This window comes from Triturus cristatus, chromosome 2_2 (assembly GCF_964204655.1).
Source record: "Triturus cristatus chromosome 2_2, aTriCri1.1, whole genome shotgun sequence".
NCBI classification, from domain to species: domain Eukaryota; kingdom Metazoa; phylum Chordata; class Amphibia; order Caudata; family Salamandridae; genus Triturus; species Triturus cristatus.
Genome location: NC_140582.1, coordinates 1,037,350,434 through 1,037,373,031, shown reverse-complemented (window position 1 = coordinate 1,037,373,031; position 22,598 = coordinate 1,037,350,434). Strand labels below are relative to the sequence as shown.

The following is a 22,598-nucleotide window of genomic DNA, read 5'->3' as shown; positions in this document are numbered from 1 at the left end:
GCGCGACGGTGCAGTACTACTATCTAGGACAAAGTCAGTTCTAGGGGTTTTTACGATTAGATTCTTTTAACTTGGTTTGAATATTTACTGATAACATTGAATTTGAAATGTGGTTTATGCTGCTGAACTGAATTGTTTAATCTGAGGCTGCCTTGTCTGGGGGAATAAGACTGTGTTTCCCATTGTGTCCGTACTTCGGCACACTTCTTAGTTCGACTGCTCATCTTGAAACTTGACAGTTCCCGTCAATAAGAGTGGGTCCGCCATTTTAAGGCCTCACACGCTCTAGTCTTGCAGTCTATAAAAGCAGCAGGCTGGTGCGACTGCGCGGTGGACGTGCACAGCGGGCGCGCCTCTGGCACGCTGAAGACATGCCTGTGATGCAGCGCGGAATGCAAAATCCCTCCCTTCGTCACAGTTCATAGTATCACACTCAATCACTACATTCGCTGGTGGGGCCCATAACACCAACATTCATTCACTATTAATCTGTTCTCTAAGGAGGTGATTGTTCCATTCGCTGTAATGAGAGAAAATACCCTTCCCTATTCGCTAAGGCCTAAACTTCACCTTTTTGGTACTCCTCTCATGGATAGGCCATAGATCAGCTTAGCTGCTGGTTAAGGTGATAACAAAATCCTTAATTTATTTACATAAATACACTTTTCATAATAACGACCCAACACAGTTCTTGTAATAAATCTTAAATCTTTATCTAATTAATTGGCAATCGAATTTTTGTTAAATCAAGCAGTAGACCATCATATTTACCTATTCTGGCTAAAAGTCGTCCTCTAAGTCAAAATCTTGGTCATCAGCTCATACTGTCAGAGTCTTTGGAAAACAGCTGTCCTGCAGTGTCACCGTCCTCTCTGTCAGCATAACGTCAGGAAATCGAAATCAGGTTCTCGAGCGTCTGTGAATGCGTCTGCATCTGCGTTACTACCTCTATTCTATGGCATTTTTATAGTAAAATTACATTCCAAAAAGTTACAAATAATATTTTGAATATTAGTGATTGGCTGACAAAATCCGTTCCACCTCTTTCCCATACGGATAATGTCTCTTTTAGATGTAGGTCATGTTTTTGTGAACACGTATCTTTTTATTGTCCTTTCAGGGCAGCTGGCTGGTAGCCCGGTGTATCCTTGGTGGGTACAGTTGAGTTTAGGGTCGTCCAAAGGCCACTGCTGCTGATGGTGACGCATGCGCACTTCACCCAGAGACCTTCCCAAATAGGGTTGTGTTCGGCAAATAGGGATGTCGGCCATTTTGTGGCCACCGAATGGTCAACTTAATCAAATAAACACAAAACGTAATTAATACATTGAAATTACTAATAAAATGTTATTCCCTCGCTAATACCCATATGTGTGTGTATTTATCTAGCAAAAGCAACACTCAATGCGGGTTATACTGACAATAATAAAGCACAAATCACAAAAACATCACGAAAGCAACATATAACATGTATTATTCTATTTATCTATAATCAATATGCGTACACGTTTTAGTTTACGTATTAGTTAGGCCATGCAAATGCAATTACCACGTGTATTCTTCATATTAGTAAGGTTGATTAAATTCCACAGCAAACCAATTAATACGATTACTGTTAATCAATTAATCTTATTAATCCAAACAAGCAAAATGGAGAGGGTATACAAAAATCGTAAAAATAAAACCCGCTCCAGCAATCCCCCCTTTGGTGATTTTATCACCACACCCACACTAAATTTATTTACCCCTTTTACGGAAACTCAAAATGTGTTCTTGCTCTTATTCATAATTCACTTTCTTCTTCATCTCTTTTTGCCTTTTTATACATGCTTTCCTTCCACTCTTCTAAAGTTATCTATGTTAAGTCTCTATCTGGATCCTTTGCTTTTCTTTTTAGTTTTTCTCTTTTTATTTTATTCTTAGTTTTCTTGTTTTACAACACATACAACCCAATCTTAATATTAGTAATATAAAAATAACACATGTTAATGGAAACAATATTTTACCTATAAATGTACTACCTATTTTTATTAAGAAATTTTTAATAGCAGCTATTTTCTTTCCAATCTTTTCCCAAACACCTTCAACCTCCAGTGGTACAATTTCGTCATGCAATTCAGTAATATTTTTAATGTAAACTTTCAGATCTTTACTTTCATCTGGAATGTAAGTGCAACAATGTTGAACTTTCAGCATTCCACAGACTCCACCCTCTTTTGCCAATAATATATCAAGGGCAAGTCGATTTTGCATTACCATAGCACGCATGGCAACCATTTCAGTTTTAACCAATAGAAATCCTCCAGCGGTGCTTGTTGACAAGCGATCTACTACTGTTGATAATCTTCTAATATTGTTCGCAATCAATGCTCCAAAAATGTCACCTACAATTTCTGCCCAAGATTCTCTTTTACTACGTACTAAATGATTACCTAAACTATGTACACCATCTTTACCTCTGTCCATGTGAAAGATTTTTGGAAAAACCAGGCCTACGTAACATGTGCCATACCAATGGTCTGGCAAACGATAATATGCCCTGTTCCCACAGATAAAATAAAGTCCAGGGAAAACTGGATCTCTTCCACCTTTAAATCCCCATCCACCCATGATTCGGTATGTATCATGGCACTCACTATTCCCTAGAAAATGATTGTCATACGCCGTTTGATTCCTTCTTATACACAGTTTCCCTTTCTGAGGCCAATCTAAAGCCAAAGTTGGATTAGACTCTCCCTTCATATGTTTTTCTATTTCTACATCCCAGACTGTTTTCTCCCCTTTTCCTTCAGTTGCTTTTCCTCGCATTTTCAATCTCCTCTCCTCGACCTTGTCTAGGAATGTCTTTTCTTCTTTCTTCAAACTGCAAGTCAAATTATTTTAAAATATATATTCTAATGTTAGTTCTTTAGTTTCTAAGAAAAATTCACCTAATACCTTGGCAGGTCTCACTTTGTTTAGTTTGTTATTAGCAGGTACTTGCGCAAAAATGTTATCTACATATGAAAAATAATATTCGTAATTTACCTGTCTCATAAAATAAGCTAGCTATCACACTATATGCTATTCCATACGTTGCTGGAAGGTGATGATAAGTCACTCCCTCTGACACAGATGCAGGTAACTGCATGCATACGTAGCAGTCCCTTACGTCCATAGTCTTTACATATTCATACAATAACTTTGAAAACACATTATTTGAAAAATCATTAATAGACCTATCTTTATGTAAATAATTATTATCTATTCTAGTCGGAACTACCTTTTAAATCTTCTTTATGTTAGTTATGTTTTCAGTGTGTCCTTCTAGTGTATATATAGTAACCTTAAAAGAAATCAAAAGAGCAAGTATGCTCCATAGAAGCATTAATAATCCTGTACAACAACAACACATTTTACACCATCTCTTCATGAATGTACATTTACTTTTGCTAATATCTATGTTAGCCATCTTTATTAATTTGAACTGTGTCTTTTGACTTAGCCTCTTTTACATTCACAACTAGTTTTCCAACCTTAGGCTCTAAGCCCCTACTTGGTTCTACCAGTATTTATCTTTATACTCAATTTGTTATTCTTTTCATCAGTAGTTCTTTAGATCTTTTCAGTTTGGCATTTCATTGTTTTTCACTTCTTTCTGTTCATCCAAATACAGAATTTACTGATCTTCCGTTTCGTCTTCTCCGATGTCGGATAAGATAACTCTCAGGATTCCTGCTTCTTCTTCCTCTTCAACCACTTTCAATACAGCCTTCTCTGGATTTCCTTGACTATCTGCCTCTTCCTCCTTTTCAGGCAGAGCCACGTATGTCCATTCCGGTGACATATACTTCTGGTTAGGTTTCCTTGTTCTTTATTCTCAGTTGTTTCTTCTTTCGATTTTTCTTGGCTTGTCACTTCATTCACCTGATCTGTTCTCGGTGATTTCACTCGTGTCAGCCGATATCTCAATCTCTTTACTCTGTTTGGCCACACTTCATCCTTTTTAACTCTTTTCTGTTTACCTTCTTTATTATTCTTTTCTTCTCTCCAAGCCCTTTTCCTTAGAACTCGACCTTCATGTATTTCGTTTTCACTCTCTTCAGATTCTGTTTCAACTTGCCTTTTCTTTTCAACAGTTTTGTTTTCCCTACTTCTGTCCCTCCTCGGGTCTCCGACACGCAATCTTCCTGCTGGCTACTTGTCCCTTCACCTATCTGGATGTTGCAGTTCCCTACACCTCCTCGGGGGTCTTCCGCAATCTGTCCCTCTCTCTCTGTACCTGTCCCTTTTTCACTTTGATCTCTTATTTCAGGTGGAATTTCTCTTGTTCTTTCATCTGAAACTTCCTCCTCTCGAATTTCTTTTACTGCTTCTTCGTTGATTTTTCCTTTTTCTTTTCTGTGTTCTTTTCGAGGACCTTGTGTCCCCTTTCAGAGTTCTCTTGTGTTTTTGGCTCTTCGTTCTCTGATTCAGTACTTGACTCTGAGTCGTCATAGTACTCTTTATCTTTGCTGTCCACTGGATTTGGTATCCTCAAAGTATGACTGGCATGTATCCAGTTTTTCAATCCAGCACACTTCACAGCTGTTGTTGTGGTCAAAATAACTTGTCTTGGTTTTCCCCACCTTGGAACCAAACAGTTTCTTCTTCTGTGGACTTTTATCCTTACCCAGTCTCCTGGGCTCAGATCATGGGCTGGCTTCCTTTCAAGAGTGGTGGCATCCGCTCCAACCTGATGAAACACAGAATGAACTGCGTCAGCCAGGCCTTTACAGTATTCCAACACCATGTCATCAGTTATTGTCATCAGTTTGTTGACTGGAATGTACACATGCCTCATTGCTCGTCCCATAATTATTTCATGTGGACTTAACCCTGTCGTTCTGTCTGGTATCGCCCTGATTGTCATTAGTACTAGAGGCAAGACATCAGGCCATTTCATACCTGTGGCTAAACACATGTTCCCAATCCTGTTTTTGATTGTACCATTCATCTGTTCAACCAAACCAGAAGCCTCTGGTCGGTAGGCACAATGTAGTTTCTGCTGTACATTCAATGCTTCACTAATCAATTTTACAATCTCGTTATGAAAATTTCCTCCTCTGTCTGATTCAAGGGTCACTGGGAACCCGAACCTAGGGATGAATTCTCTCAAAAGTAGCTTAGCCACTGTCATCCCATCATTTCTTCTTGTTGGGAATGCTTCCACCCACCTGGAGAATAGGCAGACTATGACCAGAACATACCTCAATCTGTTACATGGAGGCATTTCAATGAAGTCCACCTGCATTCTGGTAAAAGGCCCTCCTTCTCGGCCTATGGTTCCTAGACTCACCACTGTCTTCCTTCCAGGATTGTATTGCTGACATATTAGACATCTCTGACATAGACATTCTGCCACAAGTCTGAATTTTGGATTGTACCAGGTCTGCTTAAAAGACCTGATCATAGCATCTCTCCCTATGTGTCCCTGGCCATGATACATCTGTGCCATGGTAGACATCATGCTATCAGGCATTACTGGTCTCCCATCTCGATAGACCCACACATGGTCCTTTTCTCTTGGTGCACACCCTGCTTTTATCCACTGTTTCATTTCCTCATCGCCTGACTCTTCCTGCAATTGTCTCACTTCTTCCCAAGTTCCCACAACGTTAGTAAACATTACTGAGCAAGAAAACATTTCCTTTTCCTTTACCCGATTGACTGAATACTGATTCTGTGCACAATACTGTGCCATATCGTTGGCGTACCTATTCCCGGAAGTGATGTAATCACTACCCTGACCATGGGCAGCACATTTCACCACAGCCAATTGTTTAGGCAGCTGTATCGCCTCAATCAATTTTCCAACCACTTCAGCATTCTTAATAGGGGTTCCACTTGAGGTCAGGAAACCTCTTTGTAGCCAAAGTTGGCCAAAATCATGGACAACCCCGAAGCCATACTGGCTGTCAGTTATCACAGTCACTCTCACACTCTTCCCAATTTTACATGCTCTGGTCAAAGCAACAAGTTCAGCTACTTGAGCTGACCTCACTCCTTTCAGGTAAGATGCTTCCATCACTGCTGCAACCGTGCATACTGCATATGCTGCACTTAGTACTCCTTCATCTGTTCTCAAACATGACCCATCGACAGACAACACAAAATCACTTTCTGGCAAAGGTACATCTTTTATATCTGGTCGTGGTTTTGTGCAATACTCAAGCATGTCCAAGCAATCATGATCTGCTTCATCTCTCACTTCCACATTCTCAGCATCTGGTAACAAAGTTGCAGGATTTACATTCAAACACCTCGTAAGGCTCACATTTGTTGCACCGAATATGACCTTTTCATACTTAGTCAGCAGACTATGTGTCATATACTGAGTACGGCTCCTTGTTAAAAGAATCGCCACATCATGAGGTACAAACACTCTCAAGGGATATCCCATCACGATTCCTTCACTCTGCTCCAAACTCCGACATGTTGCAGCCACTGCCTTCAAACACCCAGGTAAAGCTGCAGCCACTGGGTCAAGCATTGATGAAAAGTACGAAATTGGTCTCCTCAACCTTCCATGTTTCTGGATCAACACAGAAAGTGCACATCCATTTATCTCACTGCAATACAATTCAAACTCTTTCTCATAATCAGGCATGCCTAGTGCTGGTGCTTCACACAGGCCCTCTTTCAATCGTTTGAATGCTGCCAATTCTTCTTTGTTCAATTCCAGGGGATCTTTTACATCACTCCTGGTCAAACGTACCAAGGGTTTTGCGATCAGGGAAAAATTACCAATCCACTGACGGCAGTACCCTACCATTCCCAGAAACATTCTCACCTCTCTTTGGGTCATGGGGGCTCACATTCCTTTTATAATTCTGATTCTGTCTATTGTTATTTTTCTCAGTCCTTTGTCAATTTTATGTCCCAAATACTGTACTTCCTTCTTACAATACTGCAATTTTGCTGGTGACACCTTCAGTCCTCCATCTGCCAGATGATTTAGCAGTGCTATAGTGTCTACCTCACAAGCTTCACATGTTTTCGACGCCACCAAAAGGTCGTCGATATAACATAACATAACATAACATAACTAGTACTGAACTTTCGGGCATTTGCAGACTTTCCAATGATTTCTTCAACAATTGATTAAATATTGAGGGGCTTTCTGTATACCCCTGTGGGATTCGACACCATGCCAAAATCCTCTCTCCAAACCGAAATACAAAAATTTGCTGGCTGTCATGATGTAATGGGATAGAAAAGAAAGCATGGCAGAGATCAATTAATGTATACCATTCCGCATCATGGGGAATCTGGTACAAAATTACTGATGGGTTTGGCACAATGGGACAGCATGACACAACAATTTTATTTACCTTCCTCAAATCCTGTACTATCCTGAATTTTCCATTAGTCTTTTTCAGTCCCATTATGGGTGAATTACATGGACTACTCATTATTTCCCTTAGGATTCCTTGCTTGATCATTTTCTCAATTATTGGGGTAACTCCTTCAATTATTTCAGGTGTCAATTTATATTGAGGGACGTTTGGATAGCTTATTCCTTCCTTCACAGTTATTTTCACAGGATCTATATTTCTCATTAGCCCTACATCTTCTCCTGTAAAATCCCAAACCTCTGCCTTCACAGAGTTTCTTAGTTCTTTTGGTAATTCATCAAGGTTGAATACAGCATAAGTCTCAGTAACCTCACTTTCTCTGTTAGCTATGGTCATTTTATATAGTATATCCTCATCTGGTGTTTCAAATGCTATTCCATCTGGAGTACAGAATATAGTGCAATTCATTTTGCACAACAGGTCCCTACCTAATAAATATACTAGACTGGTGTCACACACCACAAGTCGGTGCATTTCTGAAAATTTCCCTATACTAACTTTTACTGGTTCTGTCAAGAATGTCTTTATCTGCCTGTTGGACACGCCAACTACTTGGATTGTTTCATCCGAAACAGGAAGATTCTTAACATCAGCTGATCTAACAGTTGATCGAGTAGCACCAGTGTCCACTAAGATAGTGATAGCTTCATCATTTACCCTCCCATCTACAAATGGTCCTGTCTGGTCTACTTCTAGAGTTGCGCCAAGTACGCACTCTTCTTCCTCCCTTCGGCACCGTCAATAGCTTCCTTCTGAGTCACACTCATCGCGTTGCAGCCAATACTGCGAAACAGCGCGAGGGCGTTGCGGTTTATTTACCTGTTCTTCATTGTAGAATCCCGATTCATTACTATACTTCTGTGTGTTTCTGCTCTGCGGGAAAGGTGGTTTTGGCACCTGATTCTGTGAGGTAACCACCTGCTGCTGTTGCTGCAGTTGACCACTCACCTCATTCTGCACCTGCGGATTCAATGATGGATTTTCATTATTAGTACTTGGAGGAAATTTACACTCGGATTTCCAATGCCCTAACCTACCGCAATTATGGCATGGGAACTTTTTTTTAGCTTCTTCTATATTACCTTTCCCTTTTCCTGGGCCAAATCTCGGTCTAGTTCCTGGGTTATTTGCTTGTTCGACCAACTGAGCTTCCTGCCTTTCAGCTACTTTTACTTGTGCCCACATTGCCTTTTCTTTTAATTTTCGCTGTTTGGCCTCAATTTCGTCACTGAAATATTTAGCATGTCTCAATATTTCATCTATTTTCTTATTCTGCCAATCAACCGTATGCTGTTTTATCATTTCACCAATTTCTAGGCGTAAACCATATACAAATCTGTATACGAAATGACTCAAATCCTTATCACTCAGGTTCTCATCTCCACTAACCTGCTTAAAAGCTTGAATTAGCCTCTCATAGTATGCATGTACTGATTCTTTTCCTTCCTGATGTGTTCTATCAATTTTTACCCAATCTGTCTCTTTAGGGGGCACTTTGTTTTTCAAAAATACCATCACCTGTTCATACTTCTTCATTACCTCAGGGTCCGGAGCTCCTGTCTTAGGATCCCTAGGGTACTCTTGAGTTGGCCAGTTGACCATCAACTTGCACTCTGTCCACAAATCTGCCGGTACTATTATATCAAATAGACTATTCAAATCTATCCATAGTACTTTCGACAATTTTACAAATCTGTCTACCTGCCGGTACCACTCTACGGGCTTTTCGCGTAGTCGGGGGAAATCACTCGTAAATGACAAAATGTCCTGTCTTGTCCATGGGACGTATACATATCCTCCTCCTGGAATCTCCCTCATGGGGTATTCAGTCACTGTCTTTTCTTTCTCTCTAACAGAAAACGCCGAAACTGACTTTTCTGAAGCCTCATTACGCTTTCTATACCATTTACTTCTCCATTTATCTACATCTCCCCATTTTCTCAACAAAATGATTATGTCCTTAATCTGACCTATCTGTCCTGTGGTGTTCAGATTTTCAATGTCCTTTTCAGTGAAATCAACTCGATAGGGTTTCTGTAAGGCTTTTACCTTATCAATATCTATTCCCATTTCATTTGCAACTTCCCCTAGTCTTTCATGTAGGTTTTTCGCTCTTCATGTCACAATCTTACACAGGAATAACAATTCCTCATCCTGATAATTTTTCAATTTTTCTACAGGTATAGTTCCTACAATTAATTCTTCCAATACCATCCGTAGCCACATCTATTGACTGGGATTCTTTATCTTGTTTCTGTAACCCTCTTAACCATTCACTTAGTTCTTCCACAGAAGGTCCTACCAGGTTTTCTACACTACTCTGTTCTGGATTTCTCTGGGGTTCCAACAAAGTTTCTACTGTCGTTCTACTCCTTTCAGCACAATTCTGATTTATAAAGGGATTATTTAAAACATTTGGTTCAAACATATTTATTGTCTGTCCCCATGGATTCTCAATTTGTCTCTGTTCTGAACTCTCAACCAAATTATTGTTCCGGTATGGTACTGTCAAGCAATGTTCACTATCCTTTTGCTTCTCAAAAATGGGCATTACTGGACCTATAGTAACTGGAACTGTTACAGCTTCTAGATTCTTAGTTAATTCTCTTATTTTCTCTGTCAATTCTAGAGTTGTTGTGGCCAATTCTGCTGAATTTTCACTATTTATTCTATTCTCTGACTTATCGATTTCTCTAATGGAGTTTCTCTTCCCTAAATCTGGTTACATAGACTCAGTTTTGATAATTCATAATGTTTCTCTCATTGGGGCACTTGGTGTCAACATTTCTGGGTCTGGTCGGTACGGTGGTGGATTTTTTTAAAACACATCATCCAGTACATCATCATCTGATTCATTTGCTCCGTAACCTCTTGATTCCACATTATTCCTCTTTTCCACACATTTTCTTCCTTCATTCTCTCCTACCGCTCTTACAGGAAACACACCCTCAGTCATACTTGCATTCCGCCATCTTTTCATTCGATCCTCATGCGTTTCATGTCCATATGGTCTACCAAATAGATGTCTATATCCTCTACCACTCCTTTGTCTTTCTCGTTCATGCATTTCGTCTTCCCATTCCGTCAATGCCTCAAACTGTGTTGGTCTAGGTCTTGGTTCTAAATATAATTATTCCAAACAAGAGGTTCAAAGTGTATAGTTCAACAACAAATATCAAAAACCAATAAAAGACAAAAAAAAAATTTATAAACAAAGAAGAAAGAAAAAGAAAAGAAAAGAAGAGACCCTAATAGAAAAACATACAAAATGTATTTAATAAAACGGCTCAGTGTTGTAAGCTGGTACATAAAACATAACAATATATACATAACCAGACAAGTGGCAGACAAGAAGATGGTTGCATAACAACGGAGTGTACACAATTTACATAAAACTCCAGTAGGCAAAAAAATTTGTGTCCTCCAATAATTGCGGCCACAATAGCGTCGACGGCGTTTCGACCTTTGGTGTTAATCCATGGTCATCTTCAGGACATAAAATATACTGAGCATCCCAATTAGGCAATCTAAACAAAGGGTCACAACAATATGTGAATTTGAAGAAGGGCCAAAAAAACAGAGTTTAAAGTAACACAAAGAAAAAGAGAAGAAGAAAAAAGAGAAAAAAAAGAGAAGATTTAAAAAATTTTTTTGAGGAAAAGAACCCTCAACCATTCAAAATCGAGAATTGTTAATAAAGAACCATCAGTGTTCGATAAATAATTGTACTAGCCATGCAAGAAATAGATGTTAGCCGACTAGAAACAAAAATGTGCAAACAATTCCTGCCACCTATCAGCATCAAGGCTTCAGACAATAACTTACTTATATCCCAGATAGCTTAGATAACGAATTGAGTTCAATTCAAACACAGCAACTTCAAAGGCTGAAAGTTGGCGATATCCAAGATCACTTCAACAACAACAGCTTGAAGTAATGTCAACTTCAAAGAGAACCAAGGAACGATCAAATCATCCTCGACTTACCCTTGCACCAAATCCAAGCTGAGCAATAAAACGGGGGGGAAAGGGGGGCGGGGGGGGGGTGGTGAGGGAGGAAGAGGAAAGGGGAAGGGGGGGGGGGCAATGGAAGAAAAAGAGCAAAATAATTTAAAATATAACCCTACATAATTATTCAAAAAACAACATAATATCCAGTTTGTGATGTATGTAAAATCTTTATACAAGCAGACCCGTCATCTCCATATCGATATCACAAATGCAACCGATAGTGAAAAAGAAAATGCCCTGTACGCGACTATCCATGCGAAAAAAAGGGCTTTCTCTAACGTAAAATCTTGTCTATATGTACTTATCTGGCAGAAATGAATCATATTGCTAAATGGAGCTAGAATCAATTGTGTCAAGCCTCTCGACTGCATCAAGTGACAATTACCGGTGTATTAAATGCCGGTATTTTTAAAAAAAATTAAACGTGAAAAAAGAGAACCCAAATCATCTAAATAAAATGCTTACCGGGACTCAAACACCGCACAGGAAGTCAACAAGCCAGCAGCAGAAGTTTCAAAACAAGTTTCAAAACAAGGAGATATCGCCACCGAATTTAAAGACGCCGTAAAGGGGCATGGAAAGTAAAAAGGGCTACAAATTGTTGGTATTAGAACCCAGCGCCATCTTGAAACGGGCAAATTCCGTTAAACAATGTTAATCTTACTGATTAAGTTTGTGAATCATATCTCCTTACGACTAGTTGTTAAATAACGAATAGTTCGAGTGGCAGCATGTATAAAAAATGTCAAATTGATTATTTAAATAAAGACGAAAAAGTTTGAGAAACATTTACCTGGGTTTGTGTCGCAATACAATTGAAATTCCCAAATGCGGCATGAAGGGGTGTGGAAAGTAAAAGGGGGGCTACTAACTATTGGTGTTAGAACTCAGCGCCATCTTTGAACGGGCAAATTCCGATAAACAATGTAGATGTTACTGATTAAGTTCGTAAATCGTATTTCATTACGACTAATTGTCAAATGACTAAAAAGGCAACGTGTATAGAGATTACTTCAATAAATGCGACCAGAAAAAACAACAATGCCATATTAAAGCAATAAAGTGGCCAACTAACACCCCACCACATGGGGCGAATGCCAAATGGCAGAAATAGATATACAAATATTACTAGAAAACTCCGCAACTACTGTTTTGAAGCTGCAACTCCAGATAGGAGCGAAGTCAAACATTAAATGTTAGTGCCACCACCTAAAAAGAATATAAAAGATTGAAAATTGAAAATAAATAATAGTAGTGGAATTATTAGATTTAATCATTCAAATCACACAAAAGAGAAAAATCCTAAAAATACAATCCTATGACAGAATATTATTATATGTAATGCGTCAAAGGCACCATAGATATTCGCAATGCCACGATTTTAACTGCATCATTACATATCGATGAAAAAATAGCAACATCCTATGGCAATGTATTGTTATAAAAGATTTTGCTAACTAGGATTCCATTAGTTACTAACAATAGTTCGACCAATCTACAACATTTCTCAATTAAGCTAGACATTATTGATCAATGTTAATTATTCCATTGTGATACAGTAGCTGCAGAGTAATAATTAGAGACACTACATCTAACCACAATGAGATACAATACACAATGTTTGTTATCCCTTACAGTTCCATACAATTGTTTACGCAGTAACACAATGCTATTGCAATATAATGCATCATTTTCAACAACCTTAGTTACATTAATTGTAACAACTCATCACAACAGAAAGATTTCATGGAACAAAAAGGAAGAAAAAACAGTTTTTTGACAAACAATAAATTATAACATTCAAAAATTTGTTTCTCAAAATACATCAACAGCAGTGTCTTGGGAGAAAAAGCTGGAAAAAGTACCTCCTAACCCACAACTAAGGCATGGCATTCCTCCAAGGTGTTAAGGCCCTGATTTATGCTGTTGCAGCGAAAAATCCAGCGACATTCACATTTATTAAGGATGTTAGTAATGCTACCTCCCCTTAGGGGAGTATGCACTACCTCGATAACTTGCCAACGGATGTCAGTGGGAGCATGATTAAATTCCAGAAAATGTGCCACCAAAGGCGCATTCTCATTTTTACATCGTATTCGGCTTTTGTGCTGACCCAAGCGTATCTTAATCTTCTGGGTCGTTTGGCCTATATAAATAAGGTCACAGGGACACCACACCGCATATATTACATTCTGAGTATTACAATTTGAATGTTCACGTAAGTCATTTTTGCCTACTGGAGTTTTATGTAAATTGTGTACACTCCGTTGTTATGCAACCATCTCCTTGTCTGCCACTTGTCTGGTTATGTATATATTGTTATGTTTTATGTACCAGCTTACAACACTGAGCCGTTTTATTAAATACATTTTGTATGTTTTTCTATTAGGGTCTCTTCTTTTCTTTTCTTTTTCTTTCTTCTTTGTTTATAATTTTTTTTTTTTTCTTTTATTGGTTTTTGATATTTGTTGTTGAACTATACACTTTGAACCTCTTGTTTGGAATAATTATTGAATGCCCCTGGTTCAGGTGGTTTGGGCTGCCCCTGTGGTGGTTAATGATTGGTTCTAAATATGTCATCTTTTCTCGTAAGTTTCTTAAAACGGCCAAATTAAAGGAACCATGTTCTGGAAATGCCAAGACTCCATCGTCCTTGGTATATTTTACCCAATTGTCTAACCAAATACAAGTATGGTACCCATATTTCGCAATCATCAAAGATGCAGGGGTTTTCGGTGGAGGAAATAACTGTCCTTCCCTAGTCTTGACCTGTTTGTCTATCTTAAACCACGTTTTTATTTTACCAAACCACGACTTTTTCTCTTTTGTCTGGCAGCTGGTAATACATTTTCTTGGTTTCCGTGTATCGCTAGTCTCTCTACAACTGTACCGCTATTCTGTCCACTCACAGCGCGACTCACACTAACGCACCAATCAGGAGCGTCTACATCACTGTTTCTGTCTTCTAATCCCAGCGCGACTCACACTAACGCACCAATGGGAAGCGCTTACGTCACCCTGTACTTCTCCAATCCTAGCACGGCTTTACACTAACGCACCAATCCGGGGCGTTTTACAGTTCTGACCAACTGTCCAATCCCAGCGCGGTCGTTCTGACGTCAGCAGCCGCTGCGGCAGCTCTGCTCCTGTCTACCCCTCCTTTACAAGTCCGCTCGGTGAACTTTTATTGCAACTTAACAATTCTATTAGTAACAACACAAAAACATCTCCATTGTCCGCTCCGCTAACCAAAGAATAGCAATAGACCTTTCTCACGAGAATTCCGTCTTTCCTGAGAGCAGCGCTTACCTCTGCCCTACTACGGAATCGTTACTTCCGTTGATAAAGTAGCACATCCCTCTACCTTACCCTTGTAACAAGCATTAGCTAACCGTTTCTCTAGTATTTAAGAAATAAATCCAGAGTTTCACAATTAACCCGAATGCTATTTCGTTCACGCACTTTCACACAAGAAAAAGGTAGTACATTCGCACAGAATCCTGTCTTTCCCGAGAACAGCGAATCAGTCTGTCCTACTACAGAATTATGACATATGTTAACAAAGCAGCGCTTACCTCTACTTTGTCCTTCCAACAAGCTCAGAGAATACCTGCTACCTTTTCAGTGATAAGCGTTACCGGTATGCCATTTGGTTTCCTGGTACTTAAAGACCAAAATTTCACAGGTAACCTTTGCTATCATTCATACTTCTTTTACCCAGAAAATATTTCTAGTGGCAACACACGACGATGCTACCGAATCGGACCCAGACAATGTGACATGTAACTTCAACTGTCACATGTTTTCCCAGTGTACCTACAGGTCAACAACAATTCCGTCTTTCCCGAGAGCAGCGCTTACCTCTGCTCTACTACGGAACTGTTACAAACTTCCAACTTCCTACATCCCAGAAGCCGTGCAAACAACATATAACTCGACGCAACTCAACATAGAGTGTTAGTACATAAACCAATACCAATCAATAATCAAAAATCAATAAGCTATTCACAAGCAATGATCACTAAACCAAAACAGTAGCTAACCATATCTCTGCTACCAAGAAAAACTGATGCAGCGTGGAATGCAAAATCCCTCCCTTCGTCACAGTTCATAGATCACACTCAATCCCTACATTCGCTGGTGGGGCCTATAACACCAACATTAATTCACTATTAATCTGTTCTCTAAGGAGGTGATTGTTCCATTCGCTGTAATGAGAGAAAATACCCTTCCCTATTCGCTAAGGCCTAAACTTCACCTTTTTGGTACTCCTCTCATGGATAGGCCATAGATCAGCTTAGCTGCTGGTTAAGGTGATAACAAAATCCTTAATTTATTTACATAAATACACTTTTCATAATAACGACCCAACACAGTTCTTGTAATAAATCTTAAATCTTTATCTAATTAATTGGCAATCGAATTTTTGTTAAATCAAGCAGTAGACCATCATATTTACCTATTCTGACTAAAACTCGTCCTCTAAGTCAAAATCTTGGTCATCAGCTCATACTGTCAGAGTCTTTGGAAAACATCTGTCCTGCAGTGTCACTGTCCTCTCTGTCAGCATAATGTCAGGAAATCGAAATCAGGTTCTCGAGCGTCTGCAAATGTGTCTGCATCTGCGTTACTACCTCTCTATTCTATGGCATTTTTATAGTAAAATTACATTCCAAAAAGTTACAAATAATATTTTGAATATTCGTGATTGGCTGACGAAATCCGTTCCACCTCTTTCCCATACGGATAATGTCTCTTTGAGATGTAGTTCATGTTTTTGTGAACACATGTATCTTTTTATTGTCCTTTCAGGGCAGCTGGCTGGTAGCCCGGTGTGTCCTTGGTGGGTACAGTTGAGTTTAGGGTCGTCCAGAGGCCACTGCTGCTGATGGTGACGCATGCGCACTTCACCCAGAGACCTTCCCAAATAGGGTTGTGTTCGGCAAATAGGGATGTCGGCCATTTTGTGGCCACCGAATGGCTCGGCCCAAGTTAAAATAGTTTCACTGGTTCCCATTGCCTGGTCAGATCACTTTTTTATTTCTTTTCAGATCCTTGATACCTGCTCTTTGCTGAAACCATTACATGCCCACTCGATTAAAAACTCACAAACGGACCATGATCACCCGAGAGGCCCTTACGTCTGCCTTGAGCTGCAGACCTCCATTCCTAGACACTTGTCCCCAGGATGCCAACCAGCTGTTTTCAGCCTGGATTGAGGAGGCTCTAAATTCTATAGCCTCTTGGAAAACGCAAAACATCTCTAAACCTTCTGCTGATAGGTTTATGGAGGACTCCCTCTGCAGACAAAAAAGGTATGCAAGTGCCTAGAACGTAAATGGCGTAAGAGCTATCACATCATAGACAAAGACATCTACTTACATGGGCTTAAGGAATACCATAGGCAGATCAGACTATCTCGGACACAATTTGTTTACGTGTAAGATAGACGAGGCCAAAAATTCCCCGGGGACAATTTTAGAATAGTTAAATCCCTCACGTCATTAGACGCCGTGTCGGCAGTTAGAGCTCCAAGCATCACTAGCTGCAATAAGATTGCTCACTTATTTTTTTATAAAATATCGTCCCGCTATGCCTCTTTTCCAGAAAGTGCTAAGAATTATAACTTCTCTCCTCCAAGCAACACACACTATCCCTCACTAGAAGGTTCTTTTAGCATAGAGAACATTTCAGTGGTACGAATTCTTCCCTTACTGCCAAAATTAAATCTGGCTCCCCAGCAGACCCGGTGTCTCTGGCAATTTTGGAGCAAGGGTTTACAACCCTAGTCCCTACATTATGGACCTGCTTAATTGATCCTTTGAAGCAGGACACCTTAAAGTTGACAGGAAACAAGCCATGGTGGGTCCTCTTCTTAAGAAACCCTCACTGGATACTTCTAAGCTGGAGAACTCCCGACTAATCTCTATGCTTCCATGCTTTGCAAAAATTGCTAAAAAGCATGTAAATCTTCTACTAATGAAGTCAATCGATGAGAACAAACTTCTTCATGAGACACAATCAGGTTTTAGGCCACTGTCCAGCACAGAATCCGCCCTCTTACTAGCTTCCGAGATGCTACGCATGATGGCTGATAAAGGTAAAACTGCTGAACTAATCATGCTAGACTTAAGGGCGGCGTTTGACACAGTATCGCATGGCCTGCTTTTAAAGTGGCTGTGGTCACAGGGCATGGATGAAGAGAATTTGAATGGCTTGCAGATTTTCTGCACAACTGCTCATTCCAGGTGTTTCAGAAGCCACACACCTCAGATATCATTCCCCTTTAGCAGGTAGTGCCATGGGGTCAGCACTGAGTCCTACCCTTTTTAACTTGTATCTCCGTCCCTTGGCAGACATAATCGAATGCCATAGCATGAAGATTGTGCCCAATGTAGAAGACACTCAGCTGATCACCACACTGGCACAAGATGACAGTAGTGACAGTAGTGCCGCAGCAAATTTCAAGTCCTGTCTAGTGGACCTTGCGGCATGGAATGGAATTAAATGCAGACAAGACAGAGGTCCTGGTGATAGGAAAACAGCCCAAAATTTGGTCTTGGGAGGAGTGGTGGCCTTGTGAACTGGGCGCGACTCCGATTCCTAAACCTAAAGTTAAAAATCTGGGCATCATCTTTGATGCGCTGATATCTTTTGAGAGTCAGATCAAGGCCACAGCTGGCACCTGCTTTGGAGTGCTAAAGCTGTTAAGGAAGATTCTAGAGCTCCTACCGAACTCATCAATAAGACTGCAATACAAGGTCTCGCCGGTTGCACAATGCAGCAGCCTGGCTGCTACTAAAAACTCCATAAGCCCGGGTCTTGCTGAGTTACATTAGCTTCCCATCAATTACAGAGTCTCTTTTAAAGCACTTTGTTTTACACATAGGATACTAAATCAGAGGGGCCCAAGATATCTGCATCCTCTGATATAAGTCTACACTCCCTTCAGACATCTCAGGTCTTGTGGGCGGCCCTGACTGTGATCCCTCGAGTGAACAGAATGCGCCTGGTGGGCAGTTCATTTTGGACTCCTGGAAGCCAAACTCTGGAATTCGATGCCATTGGACCTGAGACTTCAACCATCAGAAGTGAGTTTCCGAAAGAAATCTCAAGACCTGGCTATTTAGGCAAAGAACGTAGGATTGTCTGGCCCCTTAGTTGAACTTGACTTTACCTGTCAACCGATTCTGGGGCTACATCTCTAGCGCGGTTACACTCCTTGGAGTTATCAGGCACTTTTATAAATCCGTTAACATAACATAACATATTGCAAATATGTAGTGTTGGCTACTTCGTCAGGACTTTTGGGCACCTCACCTCTAGTGATTGACTGTCTGAACAGTAAAGGAGACGCCTTGATCTCTACTGTCAAAGTGTAGAGTAGTGCTCTGCTGTCGCTGTCAGCTTCATATTATGAGCCTGTGACAGCGCTAGTACACACGTGTAGAGCTGAACACTGTGTCACCTGCCATCTACATTGGTAATCTTTGGGTCTCACAGTCTTGAATGTGAATTTAGCCTCAGGCCTAATAATGCTCAGACCGATGCTGGAAGATGCCGCACTTTTCTGTCATGGATCCACCCTTTGCTAGTGTTTCACAGGTTGCTGTGGCATCAGCAAGTCTTGCTGACCACACAAGAATGGGTAGGACCAGAGGAGGAGTCTCCGCACTGGTCCAGCCATAAGGAGAGTACCAGGGGCTGTGACGCAAGGGCAGGCCCTGGGCTTTCCTAAAAGGGAACTGAACGAGAACTGCACGTGAAGAGGCCACTCATGGTGGTCATGTGCCCTACAGCTGCTGCAATGCAAAAATCAACCTGAAAAGTTGGTCTTGCTTGCGCTACAGATAGCCTGACTTTGAAATCCTGTAGTCTCATTATATAAGTCAGGCAAGGCTGATATTATGCCTTCTCTGTCCGAGTCTAGGTGGCGACTGGAAACAAATTCCACGCGAGACAAACTGACTTGTAAACTAGTTTATAGCAGAAGCCTGAAGCTTGCTGTTCTAGCCAATGGTCGGAAAGTAAGTTTAGAGTACGCATAGATTATGTTTATTTGATTGTCTTTATAGATCAACTGAGTAATAAGGCAGCAACAGAGCTGGGTATTCTGTCAGGGTAATTATGACTTTTTAATTTCTCCTTGGCACACTTACTTGCGCCATAGCTGCTAAACAAACGCTGCACCAAGAGGCCATTAAAAACGTTATGACTTTCTCTGATAATGTTCCGGAGGCATCCACTGAAGTGCTTGTTGAATTATTTTTCTGATGTGTTTACAAACTTAGGAGCATATTTATAAAATGTTCACACAACTCAAAGCAGGACGCTACCTTGATGCGTTGCGCTGCGTGAAAGGGAGCAGGCAGGAATGCGCTGTACTTAATGTGATGCAGCACATTCATGCTCTCTGCCTGTGCTGGCACACAATGTGCTGCATAGCGCCAGTGCAGGCACCCTTGTACCAACAAAGCAAGGGCGCCTAAGTTGTAGTACACCACAAAAAGCACAGCAGCAGACCATGGAGAACCACACCTATCCGTGTTCCAATACACGTTGGTGTCAACAATTCAAGTCTCATGTGCATTCACTCACTACAAGCACCTGCTGCCAAGATGCAACCTTTCTGTCAGACATATAATAATCTAAAGTAGAGGTGCACTACAATCAATATAATGATGAAAGAAAAAGTCCCATTTGAAGTCCCGCGTATTGTCAATTCTTTGCTATATTTTCTTTCTTAAACGCATCAAACGTTGCATCCATAAAAATGAACTTCTTCAGGGCACGTTCAGTCAAATGATCACAATCTGCAATAAGGGTATATTAATCAATTTCCATTCACAGCCATACGAAATACGCTAGACCGGTGGTTTGGGCCAATTCTCACCGTTTTTGGTACCAAATTGTATTAAATTATCCAATCCTCTAAACAGGGTCTATCAATCAGCATCTGTCCAATGCCATGTGAAATCCGCCCCAAGATGTCACTCCAATTGGCACAGATGGACGCACAAACGGGTTCCCTTCACATCCTGCGAAGTGAAGTTAAAGGAAAAAAAAGTTGTAGGCAGGATTGTTTTTATGCAGGAAGGGACACCTTCCTGCAAGAATACTGTCCTCAGAGGTATGTTTCTCTTTCTACGTGTGCTACAGAATGCAACACATGTAGAAAGAGGGACAAATGAGGAGAAATAAACATATTTTGCCTCGTTACGTTTCCCCTGGGGAGGTGTAGCATTTTTACGCATTCCCAAGTCTACCAGTAATGGTAAATCTGGGAATGCGCCAAAATACTTGGGTGGATGTGTGGGAACACCTGAGCTCCATAATGTAACACCTCCCTGGGGCAAAGTAATGCACTGCAGTGACTTGCGCTGCCTTGCGGTACTCCACATTTACCAAGCCACAGAGGGCCACACAAGGAGGCCTTGTGTGGCTTGGTGCATATCATTCTAGGTTTTGCGCCACACAAGGGGGCTCAAGGGCGATGCAAACTCATGATAAATATGGGTCTTATTGTGCATGTACCAGAACAAACTCTTTCCTTGAAAATGATTGTAGTGTAGTTTTATGGAAATAGTTTGGTTTCATTGTAAGGATTGTGATGTGGAGTGAAGATGACCAGGCTGAAAGTCACAAAATGCTGTCATGTTAGCTAGCCATGGGTTGTTTAACCCCTTCCATGCTCATGACGGAACGATTCCGTCATGAGCATCGGTTGAGCTGTGCTCATGACGGAACCGTTCCGTCATGGCCCCGCCCGCGCTCGAACCCTTCAGCACCGCGGGGGAATCCGCGCAGCGCTGAAGGGGTTAAGATCTACTGAGTGTTTCTTAATGCAAAAAAAGTCGGATTTTTTATGCTGAACTATAGGGCTTTAAATATTTACTAACTGCAAAAATGTCAGCCTGTGGACGTACAGAAGGGAAACTCAAAATCATGAAATGCTGACTTATGGCAATACACTGAACCATGCTGCTATTTGAGTGACTGCAACATTTAGTCCGTTTTGCATCAACTTCCAAGGTCAGCTGAACTTTAGCAATGTGATCGTCCCAAAAGGATAATGCCAACTGTACTTTTATGGATGTTTTTAAATATATCCGAATAAAGATCTTTTGAATTGAATTGATAATGCCAACAAATTGTCTATAAGGCTCTGCCCAGCACTACACAACCTAAGAATGCTCTGGTCTGATAGGATATTGGGAGACTTCGTACATTTTAAATGTTATCAAGCAAACCTTGTGAAAATAATTTTCTAATGCTTTTATATTTGCCTTTCAAAATGGATTTAGTGCATAGTTTTATTAAAGGAGAGAAGTAGGACTGAATGCACACTGCATATGGAGCTACAGTACGGAGCAGAAGAGCGTGACCTACCACATCTCTAGCCAGTTACCATCCACTCAATACGCCTTATAGAATAACCACACAAAACCTAGGTGTGGCTGCTTTGTGTGTGTTCAAACGTCCCACTTTTTCTCAAGGAGGTCTGCTGCCGAGGATTTGAGAAGATGCACTAGCGGCAGTGCTTAATTTGTAAAATAATAAGTGCCAGGGCTCTCTCGTTAGGAGGCCTTTGCAGCTTGCACCACACATTGCCCTTGCCACGCTGCCAATGTTAGTAACAACACAGCTACTAACCATCACACTCCGACAAGTGTGACAATTCAGACTATTCCAGGCCCCCAAAGCTACAAGAATGGCTTGGGCAGCAGATAATAGTCATTTTAATGTATATTGGATTAATAATTGCTGTTGTGGTCATCTCTAAATAATCCAGGCAGTACCACCTTGTGGCCGACCGTCACAAGTACCGATGTTGACAATTAAGTGCCGGTGCTGGCACCGGAAACCACCTGCTCAACTTAAGCACTGGCTGGCAGAGTAGAGTTGCTTACTTCCCCATTATGGAAGAATAGTCCGTTGCAAGCTACAATTGTAGTGTAGTTTTGCACTGGTGGAGATCGGTGTCTTCCAGTTGCTCTAGAGTGCAGCTGATTTGCACAAGGAGAACTTCGGGGCATCTTTACAGGCCCCTATCGCCACCACAACGTCACTTTTAAAGACGTGGTGGCGATCCGAGCTTTGCCTTATTTACAAGGCACTTAAAGCCGCCTTGTAAATAATGTTCCCGTTCACGCTATACTTAGCATGAAAGGGAAGATGGGGTGTTGCTGTGGGCATTCCACCGCAACACCCA

General features: G+C 40.8%; 1 protein-coding gene across 2 annotated transcripts in view; it reads left to right on the top strand.

Moving 5' to 3' along the window:
• HGFAC (HGF activator) overlaps window positions 1-22,598 on the top strand; it is an 882,006-nt gene that overhangs the window by 707,890 nt on the left and 151,518 nt on the right. The window lies entirely within an intron of this gene.